This window comes from Spodoptera frugiperda, chromosome 25 (assembly GCF_023101765.2).
Source record: "Spodoptera frugiperda isolate SF20-4 chromosome 25, AGI-APGP_CSIRO_Sfru_2.0, whole genome shotgun sequence".
Classification (NCBI taxonomy): Eukaryota; Metazoa; Arthropoda; class Insecta; order Lepidoptera; family Noctuidae; genus Spodoptera; species Spodoptera frugiperda.
In genome coordinates, this window is record NC_064236.1 from 7,938,337 (window position 1) to 7,957,582 (window position 19,246).

General features: G+C 38.2%; 1 long non-coding RNA gene across 1 annotated transcript in view; it reads left to right on the forward strand.

Annotated features, from left to right (window-relative positions):
- The first annotated feature begins 615 nt into the window (after positions 1-615).
- Positions 616-19,246, forward strand: part of LOC126912367 (uncharacterized) — a 197,679-nt gene continuing 179,048 nt past the window's right edge. Inside the window, exon 1 of the long non-coding RNA XR_007707061.1 lies at positions 616-1,238. This is a non-coding gene — a long non-coding RNA (uncharacterized LOC126912367). The remainder of the gene's footprint in view (positions 1,239-19,246) is intronic.

The window sequence follows — 19,246 nt, forward strand, 5'->3', positions numbered from 1 at the left end:
GAACCTTAAGTTCATGAAATGAAGTTTGATAGCTATTTGTGACAACCAAGGCCATTTACTTGTTAGGTCAATCTTAAATGTGAACTGCGAACGAGAGGTCAAGTAGTTGCAAGACTGTTTAACTTTAGTTGTCAGTTTGAACATAAGCAATGGGTGGTAAAGTTGTATAAAAAATTGGTATAAATAGTTGGGCCCATGTCTGTACGAGGGGTCTTATCAAAGATATCGTTTTCCTATTAATTCTACTACTATTGCTACTACTACTAGGATATGAAGATAGTTAATCTAATTACCATTATGCTAAAGCTGTGTATCTTCTCCAGACTACGTTACGTATGTAATGGACGCATAAAAGTAACATCGGTAATGTGAATAGGAGTCGCTTAGATATGCTAACCTGTTTCCATAACCTTATTCAATAATTTATGCTAATCTTATCCGAGAATTCCTGAAGAATGAGGCCTGAAGTACTCCTAATTGGCTTACTTGTATGACCAGATACATGGATAATGAAGATCGCCAAACAACTATTTAAGAATCATACTAGGTGACACTGAGTATTTTATACTTATTCTCATCGTAGGGGCAAAAACGTGCGAATATCGCAAGGAAATCGAGACCAAATTAATGCAAAAAATGTTGAAAACATTGTAAAAATATCTATTTAGGGCAAGTGACCCGGTTGTGGCCATCGACCCCTTTGTGGCCACTTGGGCCTTCAAATATTTATAACTAAGGCATGGACAAATAAATTACTCTGTGATGTACAGTATTTAAAATATTGAATATTGGAGACAATAATACCGTTGGCAGCTTTAATGTGTCAAACTTCACTTCGATGCAACACGTCATTCTTTTTAGTTGAGGATGAAATTGTTAAGTTCTTAACAAAAAGGCTAAGGCGAGCGGGTGAGGATTTGGTTTTTATTTTTTAAATCTTTGCTTATTGTTTGGATGTTTATGTTAATACTACATTAAGAATATATTGTCTAAGTGAAACTAAAGTTATTTTGTCGCCATATGTTTCAGAAGTGAGGTTTTTAGAAGGTGGCCACTAATGGAGATAAAATTATGAATTTCTCCATCTTTGGCCACATGGCTGGCCAAAACTAATGTACACAGACACCCGACTTCTTCCCCTTTATTTTATCGTGGCTTTTTTTCCTTGGCTTTACATATCAACAAATACATATTTTTCATTTTCAGAGATGCAATAAATTGCCTTCACACAAAGGGAGGTCAGTTTACTTTGCAGCTTTTACCAACGTCATAGAAATGTTGATCTCTTTATTTGTAAGTTAAATTCAAGTGAAGTAATAATATTTCATATTTTCCAAACTAAATGAAAACCATTGTTTATAAAATGTGAAATTTAATTAATAAATTTTGATTACTTTTATTGTATTTTTGATGGCCAGAACTGGCACACGACCGTGGCCAGAAATGGCACGAACCTGGCCAAAAATGGCACAAACTCCCTTTTTTTTTCTTTTTTATACAGTTATTTTTCTATTGGACGTTCTTTAAAAAAAGGGTTTTCTTAGGCAAGGTTAATACATGTTAAATGACTTTTTACAAGAAATATGTTCGTGATAACAAAAACTATAAGTTAAGAAAGCCTCAAAGTCGACAAAATTCTTAAAGTGGCCACAACCGGGTCACTTACGATATTTAACGACTTTACGTGGCTAGCTTGCATCGTGAATGTAGTAATAAGCAAATGATTATTTGTTGAGGTGCCATCTAGGTTTATTACCCATAAGAATATAATGCGAATATGCAGACAGAAAGTTCAATGACCATGCATGGATAATAGTGTTAAAGTAGGTACTCATTTCTACATATTAGGCTAGGCGACGCCTAATGATAAAAAAGAACGCTTTTGAAAATAAATAATGTGGATTCTGTGTATTGTCACTTCACCAAAACTTCTGCTTCTTATTTTTGTGCCTGTTTCCTAAACTATTTGGTGTGGCGTCGGTAGACGCCTAACAGGCCACACCAAATAGTACAGGAAACAGGCGAGGACATGAGGTACCCCTCATGTCCTCTTTCTCCATTCTCCCCTATCAGACTTCATTTTATGTATTACCTACAAATTCCTTTCTCTTAGTAAAACAGTTTAGATTTCCTTGTTTTGAAAAATCTTAGCTTTGTTCTCGTTTTTGTTCACACCATCCAATAAAAACAGTTTTCAATACCGTTTAAAAAGCCGTCTTGTCACCGTTAGCACCAACTATTTATTGTCTACCTTGTATTATAAAACCGTATAAGCAACAAATTCATGCGAAAACAAGAAAATCCTTATGTGCGGTTGTTATTATGCGTGCCTGCAATAATATCAGAGTAATGCTTTGTGTACTTGGTGTAATTGCTTCATGTGTTTACATAATGTATTGTGAGTTTAATTAACGCGTCTACAGAGTATGTGACCCTTTCAAGAACATGCGTCGGTTCCGGCATCGCACAGTTCGACTGCCATCCGGGGCAATGTCGAGGCTCCTATAATTATACCCACTGCTAAATATTCATAGCCAAGCCAGCTGCTACTTGCACAGGCAACGGATTCAAGTAGTTATTATTATTATACTTAATCTATTGTCTTATCTACGTACCGCGTACATTGTTACAGCCATTTACAGCAAAACCGTCATCAAGTCGCGTCAATTAATGTTCCTGGGCTCGCTGGGCAGTGCATTCAATCCCATCTTATAACGAATTCTTCATTGCAGAGCCATAAAATTACTTATAATTGCAAAAGCTGAATAATTACACGGCTGCCACAAATGATTCAGATTGTGATCGTGGCGTGAACTGAAAAGTATAGCCTTGTCCTCTTTGATTCAAGTCGGGGCAAACAGATCAAGGCAAATATGTGCAGTTCGTTAGTGACACGTACCCTCCGACACGCAGACCGTTTCACTTATCATTTTACATTTTCCATTTTATAAGTAAACAATGGGTAAACAATAAAATGTGTACACCGCCTAACTACGTAATCGGTTTACCTCCAACATCAATGTTACTCCGGTCATGTAGCGTAACACTAATGAACGGAGCTATTACGTGAGCCGGCGACTGGCATGTGCTCGCCTAATGTCTGTCACCAAGGTGCCACATCTCGGGTGCGCTCCGCGAGTGTTCGCCGGGTGAGGTCGGCGTCTATTGCAGCACCTTCGTAATCCTCTGAATAAATTCAATGTCAAGTGCGTGAGAGTCGGTGTGGTGTCGTGCAGGGCATGGAGTCAACTCGGAGGACGAGTCGTGTCCAATGCTTACTGGGGCGAGGTTTCTTCGCATAAAAAATCGAGTCATGCACATTCAGGCTAAGGTCTTGAGTGGCGGCTCGTGTCTCCCCCGCGGTCAAGTACGCGCCATCTCGCGGCTCCGGCGGCGCAGCGGCCGCACCGGTTACTTACTGCCGATCTACATTCTACTGTTTGTTGTGTTCCATGCGGAGTTCAGTCACGTACACATTATTTCAACTTGAGTTCAACGGAATCTGGCCTGGTTTAGTGCTAACCTTCGGTCTGCCTTCTTGCCCGGAACCACCTTTTGGATTTATTTGTATCGGTAAAAAGCTCGAAGAGGAGCAGTAAGGACCATTTTTATCACATCCAATGGGATATTTCAATGGGCTGGTCTTTTTGCCACCATCTTAAACTATGAGCCGTCAGCTTCATTGTTTACCTCCTACCTGGACACCACTTCTGGATGTTGAATGGAAAATGTTAGTTTTTTTTTTATTGATCCTTTTTCCTTCTTACGCTTCGTTGAAGTGAATATTACGAAACGAAAGAGGTCAATTGTTTGAAGTAGACAAATCAGTTGCAAGCCAAACAATGCCTGCAATTACATCGACGCTGAGTTTCTGTGCCGCGCCATCCTTGCTGTTAACTCATGAATATCTTTAGATCATTACCATTGTTTGTTATTGGACATCGACTGATTAATTAACCAGTAACCTGGTAGGTACGAATCGCAGAACTTATTAATAATTATTCGCGTTTTTAAACTAACTTGATTTTATACATAGATGACATTATTATATCAGTTTTTGTATTACTGAAAATAGGGGATATGGTTAGGTTATGTATTTCCTAGAAAAATAAATACAGATTCGTATGATGAGTCCATGGTCCAGGAGTAGCTCGCAAATGTTGTGAGAACGGCGCATACGCCCAATGTAGACGCAGCATTTTGCGAGCGTATAAAGTCGCGACCAAAAAGCTTATCCTGGTAGAACATGAACAAAAGATAATTAACTTTATTACCTTTACATTAAATTGACTATTAAACGACAAGAACTATCTTTAGAAAATATCCTGCTTTAAAGGGCATCGAATTACGAAACGAATTCTATTTTTACACAGCGTGTTTTGGTAAGTAGTTTTCTTGTAATAGGGAGAGTATGTACCACAACAAAAAAAGATGCCATGAAGCCAAATCAATGTTCGAGCGAATGGAAACTTCTAGAACACAAAGTTCCTGTTTCGGTAGTGCGTGAAACATGAAGTTTATTTAATTTAAAAATCGAACCGTAATGAAGCTTGAACCTGTAATGAAGCGTGAAGTGTAACTCAAGCGACATTGACACTGAAGGAACACCTCGTTCCACCAAATTAAAATGTTCTAATTACAACAGTAGAGGAACTTTCCTAACAATATTGCACAGAATCATGTCTAGTCATAACAAAAACATTGTTGGGAATTCCTTTATTTATAAAAGCAATTTGATAGACTCAAGTCAAAACATATTAATTTTTTTGCCACTTGTGCCTTTAGGTACAATGTGGTTTTGTGGATTGATAACAAAGGTATCAATTTTAACTTCAATTAGGGTTCTATTCACGACACATAAAACATATACGTATCAATAATATATTTTTGGCTTAGTTCCTAATCGTCAATCAGATTCTTAATAATGGGTAAGCCAAATTCACAAATTAATTTTCTATGACCAATAGCAGAAGTTCTTAAGAAAATTGTTTAAGCCTAGGCTCTAAAGATCCTGATCCAGAGCTGCGGACTACCTAGCGGGTTTACCGGAGCTCCGGGTCGAAAAGCAGGAGAAGGAACCGGGTGGTTTTTAGTCAGTAAAAGTCTGACACTCCCTCTCGCCTCGCCCAAGGCGGGAGAAGTCATTGGATGATTTTCCCCCCTCAAAAAAAAGGCTCTAAAGATCAGCCAGTAAATAATGAATGACCTGTAACACTAATTGTTGCGTCTACCATGATAGTTAGGTATATGTTTATTTAATCAACTTTGGACTCAATTGTTCCTTTTTTAATAAATTAGGCATTTTTTATCGAATTTTTATTATCAAAACTCTACTTACTGTTATTGTGTTATATGTTAATAATTTGTGGTCCTTTGGTACGCACGCACCTACCATCATGGTCCTTCAAGATAACCTTTAGCTAAGAATAGGACCATTACCATGTAAAAGGGTCTAAGATGATAGAGTTACCATGAAGATTATTACTATTTATTACTTAATAGCCGTTCCATAATAGATGGTTCTTTGAAGTAACATTACTTATAATAAAGTTAAGTAAATATTAATTGACTCAATTAGGGAACGATAAACGTTATTTAATTAGTATTAATATTAGTAAATACTATAATAAAAAAGTTATATTTCCCGCATTAATCTGTAGCACGCGTCAATCAAGATAATAAATATTTTAGCGTTTTTTTTATAATAGGTGAATTTCCACTCTAATAGTCATACGTCCCTATTGCTATGCCGTGGTAATACACCCGGGGCACGAATGAAGTTATAAATTGACAGGTTTTCCACACTTTAATCTTGAAACTATGATTACATTTTATAATAATTATGGTCTTATAGTGCCTTGAACTGTGTCGATAGATCGCGTCATTGCTTCTATTAGATCAGAATAATTGTTTAATATAATAATGTGGCTACCGAAATATTTTGCACAATCATCTGATCGTAAATACGAGAAGTTTGTTTTATGTTTTTTTTTACTATTTACAAATTCTTTTAAATCAGAAACCAAAATAAGTGTCAATTGTTTCAATAGGATTCTAGTTCTATAAAAGTTTGTTGATGTCCAAATTTTAGACTTTAATCTTTAATAATAATTACTAAATCAACAAAACGACATTGTCATATGAATAATCAATTAATTTGGAGGTTACATCTTGAGGAGTTATTTGGTAGTTAGACTATGTGTTCATTTTAGTATTATCGAACACCAGACTTAATGAAATCATACTGTGAAATATTTTTTGCGAAGTTTGTATACATGTAATTTGGAAAATAGGTAGAGCACACTGATAATCATAACGAGGAAGAACTAAAATGACTCCACTTTTTCACAATATCCCAAGTCGATGTGTTTATGATTGTGTATGCCCAGTTTACAATACCACTAATTACATCAACAAATAACGGGTTACATAATGACTAACTAAACTGTCTGATAATTAGATAGCTTAGGTTTTTTCTTCTTGGTTAAACCCGCATCATCTTATATCTTTCACAAGTTGTGCAATACCTACCATTTACGGTCTTTCCCTACTGGCAAATATAATCGAGAATAATTTTGATGCAACATGCAAACTTCGAGTCACCGTTTCATTAGTATACAACTAAGCAAAGTGATTATTAAATTCAATTAAAAGTCAGGTTTCGACTGCCGTAATAAGTGTTTAACAACTAGTTATTTAACCTTTTAAGTGTTAATATTATTAAACATTGCCTACTAATAAGCAGTATACTATAGTTTTGCATTTATATTATTACCGTATCTATACCTAATGCTGATAAATTTATTGAGATTTTATTATTGACACAATGCTTAGTAAAGTTGAAATAAGATCCTTCATTATAATCTGGATGGTAGGATCTAGAAATGGTTAGGACCTATGGTTAGATGATGCGGGTATCATAATAAGGTACATACTACGTATTTGAGACCAATTCTCAAACTCTGCGAGGTGGAGATACGGTAATGGAATTTCTAAAGATGGACTTTTAAATATGCTTAAATTAATAGGCACCTGACATCGTAGTAAAAAATAATTTATTACAATTAGACAAGGATGGCACTGCATCGTCAAACAAAATATTAAAAATGTCAGTCTGACAGTCAGTCCACTAGTGAGCCTATTTGCTCGTTCCGAAATTTTGATTCCCAATGGAGGGGAGAGAAAGAGGAAGACATTCCATAGGTTACTCTTTTCCAATCAGGTTCACAATACAACTCTTGGTTACAATATTTCGTTGATGAAAGAGACTCCATTTTGTAAGTAGGAATTATACTTCACATAATAAATTGAATTTTTAAATAATAATAGGCAATGTTACACGTGCTGAATATTTTATTGAGATATTTAAAAATATTTTTTACAATGTATTATTTGCATAATAGTTCAACGCAATACACGAACACTTTATTATTAAAGAATCGTTTGATTTATTATTTATTGAATACTTAGTCATTTAATTGGTTTTAATTATATTATCTACTATGGAACGTAATTACTTCCTTATTATACATTTTTATGTTACCTATTGTTTATTTATTATCTCAAATAAGTAGTTAAAGATGGATGTAGTCTACGTATCCTTGGGAAATCTTAATTAAAGATTTTTATTTTAAGTTTTAACTGATGATTCAAAATGTTCAGTTATAGCATGGATTGTGGAGTTGCGGGCGCATTTCCTATTAAGTACATACCTACATGGTTTTCGTAACATAACTTGTGAAAAATAATTCAATTTTTTTTGTAATGTGTAATGTGAGTATGTGTGAAATGTAGTACTTATTGAATTAATCGTAGGTAGCGATTATTGCAGCCTTGGTTTCAGATCATAGAACACGAATCGAGGCTTGGGCGTCGAGCTGAGACGACATTTGACATGCTGTCATGATTCTACCACTTCGGTCCAAGTGTGTATATGCAGCTACACATTGAAGTATACACAAACCAGTTTATCATGGACTCGCATTATATGATATTTCCCCACTTTCAACGGTCAATTTATAGTGGTTTTGCATAGCTTGATCTATAGCCGTATCTACATAGCCAACTATATATAAAAAACTCGTTATTTTTTTCACACTAAATAATATTCTTTTTTTAAGAAGAAACTGGTTTAAGTAAACTTTAATTAAATACACCACCAGCATCAGTACAGTTAGGTACTAGTAAGATATAAATTATGGGACGAATACGTTTACATGATATTTACATAATAGCATCGGGCGTGTCATTCTGTAGGTAGGTATATACTTTATCTCGTACATAATAATTAATTGAATTCATACATTTTCTTTTATAGCTGCATTTTTTAAAACCGCTGTTATTATTTACGAAAAATCGAAAATCACTGAAAGTTGACACTAATCTTAGTAAAGCTTAGTATCGGTCGCCTATGAGGAAAAAAACAGAATAGGTAGATTTAAACATGACATTTAAAAATATCTTATAATTTAATTCCCAGGTGCTTTCGTACTACCTTCATAGTACCTATCTTAGATACCTGATGCCACTCTTTCCTTGTACCTGTTATGGAGGGTCCTAAGTTACGCGGTTGGACTTTCCCATTCATCCAATTACCTAGGCTTTTAAGTCTTAAGATTTAAGGGAAAACCACTACGCTACCACCATTTATGTTAGTGACCCATCACTACCGCAAAAAGGACTTCCTATCTCGGTTTTTTTCCGACCACAAAATGCGACTACTAATTCTTAAAATGAATAATTATTGTATCTTTAGTAAAATGCATCGATCAGGTTGACTAGCGGCTCTAAGGACCAAAAGCTATGAATTTTGGTCCTTTGGTGTGCACGCGAAAGATCGCTTCCATTTTGGTGAAAAAGACATTAAAAGGATTTAACTAATTTACATTTTATTTTTCCCAAGTGTCAACAATAAATTAAGGTACCATGTTCTAAAATCGAGTCTTTTATTGATTTGTCAGTGCCACTCAGTGCCCTTAGTAGTTTGATTTACTCTCGTACTAAGTGTACAGATGCAAACTTGTACTAAGGCTGGGCCGGTAAAAATACTCAAAATATTTTTGAAAGTCCTCAACCACAAGTAATTTAGAACTCTTCTTCTTATTTAGGTAGACGTCATATAATCTGTAAATAAATGTACTATTTTGTTATTTTATTTCGTCTTGTGTTTCGAACCGTGGCAATATAAAAAGGATCGTTAAAATTAAATTGCTGTCAAGTGCATGTAACCACTGTCTGTCTCCAGTGCATGATTCCGGTGGACAAAAATAGGATTATTAAGAGCCTAATATTGTCGAAAAACACAATAGCTTCATTTGAAAACGTATTTTTGTATGTAATTTACTTGTTTGTCTGACAGACTGACATTTTAATCAAGCTTGTTCAACACGTGGACTTTATTTGTCCAAATCTTCAACGTTATGTCTGAATCTATTTTATGAAAAGGCACTCTGACCTACAAGTGGTGGATTAAGCTACCTTTCGCTAGGTACTAACGTTATTATTAGCGAAAATAATATAATATATCTACTCTATGAGTAACATTTAAATTCAAAAATAAATCCCAATTCCCCAGCCAGAAAATCTTTTTTAATTAAGACCCTAATCTATTCTTATTAATAAAAAAAAAACAAGGATGGATATTATAAGGATTTGCTAATAAAATCCAATAATTTCTCTATCAAATAGGCTTCTTCGCTGGTAACGACTTCTCTTTTTACTGGATTCGAATAATGTATGTTGGTATGGTACCTATACATAATATAATAAGCCACTTAGGTAATTCCTTTATTGGAGGATTTTTATGGAATAGGTGGCAAACGAGCAGAACAGTCACCTGATGGCATGCGATCAGCGCCGCCCATGGTCACTAGATGTTATACAAAACTGGCAGTAAGCGAGATGTTGGTCAAACGCAGACTTATCAACGCTAAAAAAAAAAACATAATAAACCCAGCAGCGGTCGAAGCCTGGGCTTGCTGTCATTGCAGCTGTAAGTCTTTGAGGAGTGGCTAGAGAGGCGCCACGGCGTCCTCACCTTTTTTTTTTTTTTTTGGTGACGGGGGGAAACCTTCAAAAGGCGCCTAGCTTTTTGGGGATAAAAAACTAGGGAGTGTGGGATTTTTACCTCACTAAAACCACCCCGGTGGCCACCCTTAAGGGGCACCGGGTCCTCTCAATAGACCTGCTCCGGAGCCCCACGGTGCAACGCCTGTTACGGCACTTCCCTAGGGAGACGTGTGTCTCCCATGAGCCTTGCTGTGCAAGTTGCACGGCAGCACGTGACCACTGTGCCGCCGTCTTCCCTGAGGTCACTGGGTGGGCGCCTAGAGTCCCCACTCTATGCGCCCGTGGCCCCAAAGGACCGCTTGCAGTTATACAAGCGGAATTTCGGCGTATTAGGCGTCAAGGCGGTTGCCTCCTCGACGCCTTCTACGAACGGGATCGGCCCTCTCGCGATCCCGCTCAGCAGCCTCCTTTTGGGACATTACAGTCTCACAAAAGGAAGCCACTTCCCTCCAATTTTCTGTCTCTGCCAACATAGCCCTAACTACTGCTGACAGAGACAAATCTCGCCCGATCCTGGCGACCAGGATCCGCCGCTCAGAGGTCCACGCTGGGCACTCTTCGAGCGTGTGCTGTGCGGAATCCAGGTCACCTCCACAGTGATGACAATTCGTCGTAGCTTCTCGCCCAATCCTGTTCAGGTACTCACCGCTCCTCTCTCTTAAGCCAGGCTTCGAAGTGCGGCAGAATGGCTTCGACAACGCGCTTGCGTGAGTACTCCGGCTGTTCAAGCCGCTCACGCCACCGCTCGAGCGCGTGTCGCCTTTCTTGCCGCCTCAGCCTTACGAACGCCACTCCTGGCACGCTACCGCCATTTCGGCGGGCAGTGCGGATTTGGTCATACACCTTCGCGTCCATATCCGCCAGGATGTCCAACGGCGGAAAGCGAGCCAGGAGAGTTGCCGCCTCAAAGGACACCGTTCGGTATCCTCGTGCGATACGGATGGCTATTTTCCGCTGCAAGCGATATATTTTCGTCCTACAGCGTCGGACGCCTGATAGTCGAGCTGACCAAACAGGCGCCCCGTAAAGAACCATCGATCGCACGACACCCGCGTAGAGGCGGCGAACTTCTTCTCGAGGTCCCCCAATGTTAGGCAGCAGTCTGTGCAGAGCACCCACTGCCTTCTCGACTCGGGGGACCAGGCGTTCGAAATGCTCTTCGAAGCCCCACCGACCATCCAAGGTTAGGCCTAGATACTTTATGTATCGCCCAACCTGGACATGCGCATCTCCAACGTAGACAATGACGAACTGGGTGGCTCCCTGGTCTTCGGGAGCTTATGGAACCATAGAGCCTCAGTTTTATGAGGCGCTATTTCCAGGCCCAGTCCGCGAATAGAAGCCACGACTTTTGCCACCCCGAGCTCTGAAAGCCGGATAGTGTCCTCAAAGTTAGTCCCACTAGCCATGACCAACGTGTCATCTGCATAGCAAATGACATGGACATCAGCAGGAAGTTCGACACGCAGGACCGCATCATAAGCGAGGTTCCACAATAAAGGACCCAGCACAGATCCCTGTGGAACCCCACACGTAATCCCCCTCCGCTGAACGCTACCGCCCCGGCCCACATAGCGAATGTGCCGGTCGCATAGGTAGGCCCCGATAATGTTTTGCAAATAGGGAGGAATTCTGTGATAAACAAGAGCCTCCCTGATTGCCTTCCAGGGTAGGGAATTAAAAGCGTTGACGATATCTAGACTTATCGCCAACGCAACCCTACCCTGGGACACTGCCTGATCCGACAGCGAGCGGACGGCGTCCTCACCTACCGCCTGACGCAGGTGCTTACCGGACATGGAAGCTTCGGTAGGTTTCTGTTTCTGATTGGGCGGGAGGAAACGCCCGGGTGTCATCACTGCGAAGACCGCCCGGAGGACACGGTGGAACATACGCTTGCGGTCTGCCCTGTAGCTCGCCGCCCGACCAGAACCAGACCAGTGCGTGCGGGCGTCGCGTTCTGCGCGCGCCTCAAAGAGCCATCAGACCACCACAGATGGGGCCCAGTAGGGCTGATGCCTAATCCGGAGCTGCGGACTACCTAGCGGGTTTACCGGGGCTCCGACTCAACGGGCAGGAGTAGGAACGGGGTGGTTTTTAGTCAGTAAGAGTCTGACACTCCGTCTCGCCTCGCCCAGGGCGGGAGAAGTCATTGGATGATTTTCCAACCTCAAAAAAAAAAGGGGTCGAAACCGAGACTGTTTTGTCACACTTGCGGCCACTCGATCAACAACACTTTTACAACATGACAACTAACAATCTACTAAAACATTAAAATGATAACCATAATACAATTACTATAACAATCTACGGTAATTTTCCTCTGTAAAAAAAAAAATATATGCGATGACACTATTCTATGAGATTTCAAAAGAAAAAAAAAACATCCTGTTTATAAATAAAACATTTACGTTGCAGTACGGTCTAAAACGATACCTACTCGTTATTATGGAAATAGTCAATTATTTAATTTGAAATATTATATACTCGTAGCTAGCTGGTCGGATCCCAATTAAAATGAGCGGACATCCTCTAACTAAAGGCAAAATTGAAAGGAGGGCGAATCACCACGGTCTGGCGATCCCCGGCATATTGCTGTACCATCGTCATTAATTTACAAATATTACAATCTTTAATATAGAAATAACAAATATGTTTCTCAATAAGACTTTGAAATATGGTGCAGCAGATATGATCACTGATTAAAATGCATATTAGAATACATTGTTCGACCAGTTTCAATATCATTCAGTTTGGAAAGTTATACCCCTTTTAAGACGATCGGGAATCCTTGAAGATGCGCCTAGAGTTTTGGGAAGAAAGAATACGGAGTGTAGGATTCCTTCCTCACTAAAACCACCCTATGGTCACCATCTGCAACGAATACCTAATTTATGATGTTTCAATTTGTGAAGTAAGTAGTAAGAACTTCGTTCGTTCGACTACCGAGCAAGGGACTTCAAAAGAGAGGCGGTAATTAAATCTTTTGTCAGAAATATAGAGAGCTGAATATCTGCATAGAGGTAGACACTGTATAGTTAGTTAATATGTAGATAAGTTAGCAAAAATACAAAGCAGTCTCCAATGACCTTCGAGCTTCATTACCTCTGGTTGTATCTCGTAACTGACTGTAAAACAAAACTAATTAATTAATTACATTAAGATTAATAATAATTGCAAAAGGTTTTTTGTTATGAATAAAGTTACTTCTATCCTTAACGAGTACCCAAGGACCACAATCATGCCTAATTAAAGCCAAGTCTATTTTAAGTTTTATACATGTAATAAAAAAAGTAATTAAATTTTCATAATATGACTTACTTGACGTTCCCTTGTGATACTTAAAGTGTGTTACAAAAAAAAAACGTAAATGGATTGACCTTTTTTTGCAAAGGGACGGTAACGTGTTACATAATCCGCGACTAGTACATACCATACTTATGTATCGACATTATATTATGTCTGTATCTACACCCACAATCAACCAGTTCTATCAGACCCATTTTTTAGAGGACGTTATTGTTACCGAGGGTTCTTATACAGCTGGACACCTGTATTTTAATATGCCAATATCATTGATCGATCTATGCAATATTTTTTTTATGTCGTTTAAGTAAGCTAAGTAAGAACATTATGTCAAACAGTGACTGCTTGGCCTAAAATCTAGTCTAACAGCATACTAAAGGCGAATTATTTTTACGTAATACATAATAAGGGTGCTTTACACCATAGATGTGCTATGTAGATATGCTACGAAGATGTATTAATAAGCTAAGCTATAAAACTATGTGACCATTTCCATCGATACTAAACTATGTAGCTGTGCGTGTAAGATGTGCTATGAAAATGCGCTGCTGCAAAGTAGCTGTGCGAGGTAGACGCGTAGCTCGAGTATGTATGTGATGTATCTATAGAACGGAAGCCATCGTACACATCCACAGCACGATTCCATAGTACGCATCCATAGTACGCATAAACAACAGGTTAGTCGAGTCCGTTTTCACCAGTGGTAAGCTAGGCCCTCAGCTCCTTTACATATGTAGGAATGTATATAAATAGCCAGTATCTCTGTACCTGTACCTCCTGTTGCCAGCATTTACAGGCAAGTGTAGTGTAGGGTGCAGATCACCACGGATGGGATGCAGTAGGACCCGACCCGGAGCTGCGGACTGCCCATCGGGTTTACCGGGTTACGTGGTAGTTTTTAGTCAGTAAGAGATTAACACTCCCTCTAGCTTCGCTTTATGTATAACACATCCTTAATAAACACATGCTTTTAAATGAATAAATCTCACTTTTTACGTTACTATTTTTCCATCGATAACAACGGTGATAATTATGACGTATCGTGTGTTACAATGCAACCGCGCAGTGACGTCACGACCCCTTTTATTTTCGTTATCGATTTTCACCGCCATCTCCTGTTAACCGGTAAGCCATGATAACCAGCGAACAACTCCCCCATACAAAGAGCCCGCTCACCAAAATAGGGTATTGGGGTACTATGCGGATGTTTCCATTAACATATGAGTAGTTTGTGCCGCGACTTCACTCGTGTTTTCAAAGCATTTATTTATAACTACTTTAATAATGGAAATAGGTTATACTATTATGACGCCCGTTTTTTCGCTGTTATTTTATATTTGCTAATACAACAGCTGGCACGCCTCTTAGCTACTCTAGGTATACAAATAATACTCGTACAGGTGCTAAAGGTGGCCACCAGGATTTAGTGAGGTAAAACTCCAACACCCCTAGTCTTTTATCCCCAAAAAGCTAGGAGACTTTTGAAGGTTACCCCCGACACCAAAAAAAAGTAGGTATCCAAATAATAAATTGCTTTTTATATTCAAAATTTTGTACAATAGAAAAAATAATTCTTCACGTAGGCGTTAGTCTTTATCTTAAAATTATAGCCAATTTGGAAAAAGCTTACCTAAAAATAATTGTTCCAAAATTAATCTTAGAGGGTCTTAATTAAAAAGAGGGATCATCTTCAATTACTTTCTATTGGTACGTCTCTAGAGATTTTGGAATTAAAAATAGTACCTAATATACGACCAAATAGGTACCAGTGTCTCGATTGAGACCTGTTGAGAAGACAGTCGCGTTACCGATAGTCACAAGTGCAATTGCTGAACGAAGAAGACCTCTCGTGTTTGATTCAAATTCTCTTCGGAAATGTCATTAAATTTTTTAAATTCAAATTCGGCATACTAATTTTCTCGCCCAAAACACGAAACCTGAATGAAATATTAAGCAAAAAATAAATATTCACCATCGGGGATTAAAATACCAGATATCATAAGACTAATTGGACTGGATTCTAATCAAATGTTAATGCATAAAGCAACTAGTTTTAATTTAAGGGGAAATAAATTTAAATAAAATTTGTGCAAATGAAAACGTTAGACAAGCCTATGACGCAGTAAATACTGTCGTTTGTATATCCGGTTTGCGAACCTACGGCGATCGTTCAACAAATCAAACTAAAAGGTAGTTACACTGGCAATTTAATGAGTAATCAATCAATACTAATTTATTAACAGGTGTCGCTTAAAAACTATAGAAGTTTTCGCTTTTGAAGTACGTACTATAAAACAATTTTCGGTTGCTCGCATAAAGCATCCATCATCAAAGACCAACGAATTACTACGTATTACTAATCTATTTCCACCTCTAGTACATAATATTTTTTTGGAATAAGTAGGTCATCAAACGAACAGACGAATCCGCTGGTGGTAAGCAATCGGCACCGCTCATGAAAAACCGCATCACCAGAAGAGTTATTTACAAAGAGGGTCTTTGCCATAATCTCCACGTTTGGCAGGCGGGCTGAAAATCCGGAGCGGCGGCGGACTACCTAGCGGCTTTACCGAAGCTCCGACTCGCAGGGAACGCAGGAGTAGGTACGGGGTGGTTTTTAGTCAGTAAGAGTCTGACACTCCCTCTCGCCACGGCCAAGGCTGGACGTTGAGGGATTTTCCCCCAAAAAAAGGCGGTTTTGCGGATTTTAACATGTAATTTTAAAGATTCAGATGTATGACCAGAGAGCGCTACTGCCCGGTCTCTGTCAAATGTGTAGACAGTAAAAGTTTAAAAGAAGACGCAACTTATACGCTAAACTCAGCCACGATAGAAGCATTTACACATTGTACACCCACGAAAAAAACACTTACTCATTGTAGGAAGAAAATGCAAATAATACGCCTACGACTAGTATTATATAAGTTCAAGTAATGTATTGGTGATTTTCGTGAATCTACACTATTTGTATTCAAGAGAGAAAAGGCCACCGATGGAGGTCGGATGGACCCGTAAAACGGCAAGAAAGCATTTTGCCGTAACTGTATAAAGATATTATATTTTAGGTCTAAATGTAACTGATGTTAAGTAATTTAATTAACATTGAAACAAAAAAAAATGTACCGCTAATCCTTACGTCATTTGTAATTTCAACAAAGTTACAAATGTTTGTTCGTTTGGTTGGTCTCCATTTTCTATTTTTTTCAGTAGGTACATATATTTTTTTTACTAAGTACTACATGTATAATAGGTCTGTACTCAAGACCTTTTATTGTATAATCCACAGGATTACGCTTACATATTTTTTTTATGATGGGTTTGTTGATCGGGTGTAAGAATTATTTAAATTACTTTGTAGGTATTTAGGTGAACACTAGATGTCCTCCAAAATTTGATCATTTATCTATTGTTTTGATGTTTGCTTTGAGAAGACTAGAAGTTAATGCAAAGAGTAACAAATGTGTGCCGCAACTCGCGCATCAACTAAGCTGTCAAAATAAAACCTTAGACAAATTATTGGTCCAAATCCTTGTGTCAATATTCGCATTTGCGAATATCTTTGGCAGATATTCGCAATCGCGAATGTCTAAAATATGACATTCGTTACATCACTAGTACTAGTACTATATTATACTTGCGTTTGAATAATTCACACATCAAAACCACACGCAAAAGCTATAGCGGAAAAAATATTTTTATTTACAAATTATCATTCTCCCACGAATCTTTATTTGGAGTAAGTAGCGCTAAGTAATTTTTCTAGATCAAGAGATAATTTGTTTATTTTGGATGCAAATTCTAAGTTGATTATAAAAAAGAACAATGTTCAATTAAGAGATTAACTGTTGTGATATCATTTAGAGTCTGAGAAGACATACTTATATGTACTCATCCTAGACATGTAGATGTCACAACATTTCATGCCTGCATTGCATTGAGACTCGCTCGTTACAACTAATGTGTTCATATGTAACAATCGTAGTAAACTCTTCGATTCATATTTGCGGTGTGTAACCTAATTATTCTATTAAATTATATAATTAATTGGTGAAAACAGTGATAACATTGTAGGGATAGTTTGTGTGGATGTCTTCCTTACAGGGAGAAGATATCTTCCTACCCTTAAGTGTGGGAGAGGTTCGACCGCAGAGATACCAAGGCCTTTCAGAAAATCGACGTGAAACAACGCTTGCAATGAGTTTCGTTGTGTAAGTGAGGTTACCGGAAGCCCAACTACACTCCTTCCCAGTCCCCGATTCCCCAACAAACCTTAAAATCCTAATCCCCGAAAAGCCGGTAAGGCACTTGTAACGCCTCTGGCGTTTCGAGTGTCAATGGCGGCGGCGAATGCTTACCATCAGGATCACCTAAATCATAAAAACAGGGATAATAAGGAATTGTATGTTACGTCGGTCAACTTTAATCAAATACGCGCATCTAATCATACAAGCACGCTACTGGTAACAAGATCTCCGCACCTAGTCTTTAAACGAACATAATTATCAACTTCTAATCTAACCTGTTAACCGGTTAACTTTTTGCAAAATAGCCGTGAGATATTTATATACTCACTCAGTTACATATTTTGAATTGTTTGACAACTAAAGCTTACAAGACAAGATCATATTACAGTGATATATTAATTAGATAAGAAACTGCTTTTTGTGATCCTTTGCTCGTAGACGTAAATAGAATATAGTTAGACACTTATCATACGGATATGGATACGGAACATGATAATCGAGACATGAAAAAAGCCGGAACCACATTCTGACTCACTCTCGGTCACAAATTTTATTTTTTGTTTTATTAAATTGACCACCGCACGCAAAGCAAAACTATAATCATTTTAATTAAATTAACTAGTAGCTTGGCTGGATATAAATAAACACAACATTTGTAGGTATAAATTAATTCTGATATGTAATGTCAAGGCTCGAACTTGGCCAGTCATCAGTGCTATACAGCAGCAGCTCGGCCAAGGGAATTATTACGCTATAACTTCAAAAATTATCTACGATCTAAGGAAATCACGATGCGGACAAAGCCGACCGCTCGTATCAGATAGGAAATTGTGTCAATCATTGTCTCTATATTTCCGATAATCTAGTGCCTACGTGATTGGCCACAGGTTTCCAGGAACAACGTCGGAGGGTTGACCTTCGGCCCGAAGATCTGGCGGTTCCAGAGCATGCTTTCTGGCGCAATACTTGGCATTGGTGTCGACAGATCAGGAAATATTTAAATGTAACCTTCAAAGAAAAAAGTTTGCAAGGCGAATTTAGTTCAGTACCGACTTTGTGCGACTTTGGTCACAAGCACTATGAGGTCACATTTGAGTCGACGCAAATAGATTAGCAAGAAGATGCAAATACTGAATTGCTGGTATAATAAAAGTAAATTATGGTCATTCACCGGTTTCTGGTTGACATAGTTTTTTAACCTAATTATAGTTTGCAAGCTAATAAAAATGTCTGGTACATCTCGATTTCTAGGTAGAAGATCACATTACTATTTATTGATACCACGTGATTGTAGTTTTGAAGAAAGCAAAAGTACAATTAAAATGAAAGTACCTTTCTACGAGTGAAACGCGATGGAGGATTTCCATAATCACCTTCTGTATGGGTTATTAATGTTCTTTAACTAAAACGAAGCTATGCTTTTTGTGCCTGGTTATTTCATTGTACTAGGACGAGAGGTAAGCCAGACTGAGAGTCTTATCGAGTGATATACAAAAAGCCTAGCAAGGCATTTATCTTAACGTAATAATGACTCGTTAAAGACATACCATGAAAACACGTTCAATTCAAATGAATAGTAACTTAGAGTGAGTCAATAATGGAAGAACCCGAAATATTTTTTCCTTTTA